We start from the raw sequence: 3,774 nt of genomic DNA on the forward strand, positions 1-3,774 counted from the left end.
GGAAAAAGGGTATAGAAGACATTAAGTGACCTGACACATTCATTTCATTTAAATGCTAAGTGTTCTTAACTGTCTCAAATGTGTTTTGAAAACTGTTCAACTGTCTGTGATCACTACCATATCCTCATTACCTGGTCAGATGGAAAACTACTGACTGCCTCATCTTGGTTGTGGCCAGTGAGCATTGGGACAGCAGGATCGACCAGGTCAAGTGGTTTCGAGCGCTTCTTTTGTGCCTGGGATCTTTTATTTTTTCTCAGCATCTGGTAGAATGTCAACATAAAAACAGAATATTAATTATTGGCATTTCAAGCAATTTGTTATTTTAACCCTCTGATACATTGACAGACAAGATGACTACAAGAACAAAAAAAATCTCTTTTCTTTAAATAGACATATTGATAGTGTCACCACCCGGTCTTAAGGCTTTGTTAAGTTCCATAACAGTTTGTATATTGTAATTGAGAAAGTGATTACCTTGAAAGTTGGGAGACAGATTTGTTGACCACGACAGTTACTTCGTTTTGGTGTACAGTAATTGGGAAAGTAATTACCTTGCAAAGCTGGGAGGCAGTGTTGTTGCTGAGACGCTGGTCGAATGCCAGCAGCAAGCAAACCCAGATGTTCACAGTCCTACTTAACACCTCAAACTTTTCAAACAAATCTTACAAGAACATTTGGCAAAGTGATTGGCTTGCAAACTTAGGAGACAGTCTTGTTGCCCACAACAGTTTTGTTATAGAGTAATTGGAAAATTGGGTACCTTGCAAGGCTGACAGGCAGTCTCGTTGCTGGGAGGCGGTCTTGTTGCTGGGGCTCTGGCAGAATGCCAGCAGCAAGCAGACCCAGATGTTCACAGTCCTACTTAACACCTTAAACTTTGCAAACAAATCTCACAGAACAATTAGCAAACTGATTGGCTTGTAACACTGAAATGTAGCCTTGTACTGTCTGGTTTAAATTTCCTACTGAGAGACAAAGAGGAACTTTACTGTTTGGAAGGGAGTAAAAACACTGTACCATCTAATCTTAAAAGTTTTAATTACAAACAACAGCTCTGGAATAAAATGACATCCAGCGCTAAACACACCTATTTTTTTCTAAATATCAGCTGAATGCATACATAGAAAATATAAGGGGGGGCACTTACCTTGGCTGAATCAAGAGTTGAGGTATTAAAGGCTGCTGTAGTTAACACCTTATAAAGACAGACAAAGAAAGGTGTGAAACGCGACTACAACGCAGCTATTGTTTCGTACGTGGTGAGAGTCACATCTTAAAAGTTTTAATTACAAACGATACCACTGGAATAAAATCACAGTCATTTTGTAGATATCAGCGTCAAGACACAGAAAATACCTCTAAAAGTAAATCACTTTCAAAATCAATTTCAAACCGGGAGACGCTTAATATCCGCTAACTAGCCAGCAACAAAATACCACAAGACAAAGAGAGGTGTGAAACCCGACTACAATGAAGCTATTTTTTGAGAGTCGCATCTTAAAAGTTTCAATTACAAACGATACCACTGCAATAAAATCGCAGTCATTTTGTAGATATCAGTGTCAAGACACAGAAAAGCACTTTTAAAGGTCAATTTCAAAACCGGAGGAGGGACGGAAAACGCTTACCTTAGCTGACTATCCGCTAAAAGGCTTTAGCATCCTGTCGAACGTGCCGAAACAAAGAAATCGATAAAGAAACACACAAAAAAAATCACTTTCAAAGCTAAATATCAAACCAGAGACAGAGATAAGCTTACCTTATCATAGTAAATCACTTTCAAAATCAATTTCAAACCGGGAGACGTTTAATATCCGCTAACTAGCCAGCAACAAAACCACGAGACAAAGAGAGGTGTGAAACCCGACTACAATGAAGCCATTTTTTGAGAGCCGCATCTTAAAAGTTTCAATTACAAACGATACCACTGGAATAAAATCACAGTCATTTTGTAGATATCAGCGTCAAGACACAGAAAAGCACTTTTAAAGGTCAATTTCAAAACCGGAGGAGGGACAGAAACGCTTGCCTTAGCTGAATATCCGCTAACTGGCTTTAGCATCGTGTCGAACGTGCCGAAACAAAGAAATCGATAAAGAAACACATAAAAAAATAATTTTCAAAGCTAAATTTCAAACCAGAGACAGAGAGATACACTTACCTTATAAAAGCTTACGGTGTGTCTTAGTAAACACTTCAGAAAATCACTGTAAGTTCAAGTCCAAAGCGGAGGAGGGGGGAAAGACGCGTTACCGGTGAAACGATAGCCACGTTGTCTCAGAAAATCATGTCTACGGTCAATTTCAAAGCGGAGGAGGGGTGTCGTCATTGCGTAGTGTCGTCATACGCTAGCGGTGCTAGCGGCGCTAGCTAGGTAGCCGGCTATCAGCAACACGTAAAAGAACTGTCGCTAATATGGGATGTCTTGATAAAACGAGCAGATATTTGAAGTTTACACACCTACATTCCCGCCTGAAAATATCTTAAAAGTTGATTTTGTGACCTAGAAACACGAATAAAAGACATATAAAACGAAGTGGTGTCCGCCATTGTTTACTCTGTAGAGGCGTGCTATGAATTGTGGGATATGGAGTTTCCCCCCAAGGATACACATTTTTGGCTGTACTACTCCGGGTATACCACTAGAGAGAGCCAACACACCACAAATGAAGTCTGTTTCTATGGGGCCAAAAATAAACACCAAAAGTCATACCATACTAGTCCAGCTCCAGCCGCACAAAATGATCTAACATATCTAACAATTGTGTCAAAACTGTGCGGCAGAGAAGCGCGGGAAAATTTTCACTAAAACATTAATATTTAAAAAACTACAAAAGTCATAAACACCAAAAGTCATAGCACACCATTCCAGATCCAGCCGCACAAAATGAGGTAACATATATGAAGCTTCTCTCAAAACTGCGGGGCGAGTTTCGCTGCAATATTTCAGGCGGAAACTGAAGAATAATAATAACAACTAGAAAGCGAAAATTTCTGAAGAAATTTTATGTGTGCCTATGCCGCTGCTAATCTGTGTAGTTTGCCATTCTTACGGCTGCTTAGGGCAAAACTCAGAAGAGCAGCCATTCTCCACCATGAACTATGGTAAAAACAAACACCGCTCACACTTCACAGATGACAGCTTACAGTTTTGTGTAAAGATGAAGTTGCTTTGTACAGCCCCGATTTGCAGACGCTGTGCACAGAGGTTCATGAGCAGAAGTCCCCATTGTAGCACGGCAGACCCGACAATGTTTGCATGAACACGTTTTGAAGCATTACGTTATGGACCACTTTTCACACATGGTTGGTGTACCCACACAACCGGCTGTAGCTTTTCAACTTACACACACCCAAAAAACAGCCGAGAGAGCACAGACAACGCCCGAGAGGCGTGATTGCAGATGCCGCTCAGGTGGGTCCACCTCCCCTGCAGCGGCACTGCAGACCACGCCCCGCCACACACATCAAACACGTAAAATAAATATTTATGCACTTTCGCATTCACTTTTTGTCTTTTGTTATTTTTACACAGTGTTCTGAATGATGAGCAATGGTCTACAGCCAATCTTGTGTATTATTATACAAACTTTGGTTGTAAGATTCAGATAACTATTTAATAAAAGCTAAATATTTTATATGAGAGTAAGAAAGAAAAGTATATCTTTGTGTCCACCTTTCTCTGTTAATGGCCTACCTGGCCCCCTGGCAAAAGCTTTGCTAGATCCGCCCCTGCACAGTTACCAGCTGTCAGCTACACAAAAAAAGGAG

General features: G+C 40.5%; 1 long non-coding RNA gene across 1 annotated transcript; it reads right to left on the bottom strand.

Moving 5' to 3' along the window:
* Positions 1-758: 758 nt before the first annotated feature.
* Positions 759-2,408, bottom strand: LOC112847644 (uncharacterized). Its single transcript, XR_003221298.1, has 2 exons — positions 1,632-2,408; positions 759-1,198 (listed from the first exon to the last, which is right to left on the bottom strand). It is a non-coding gene; the product is annotated as an uncharacterized LOC112847644 (long non-coding RNA).
* Positions 2,409-3,774: the final 1,366 nt, after the last annotated feature.

Source organism: Oreochromis niloticus, linkage group LG2 (genome assembly GCF_001858045.2).
Source record: "Oreochromis niloticus isolate F11D_XX linkage group LG2, O_niloticus_UMD_NMBU, whole genome shotgun sequence".
NCBI lineage: Eukaryota > Metazoa > Chordata > Actinopteri > Cichliformes > Cichlidae > Oreochromis > Oreochromis niloticus.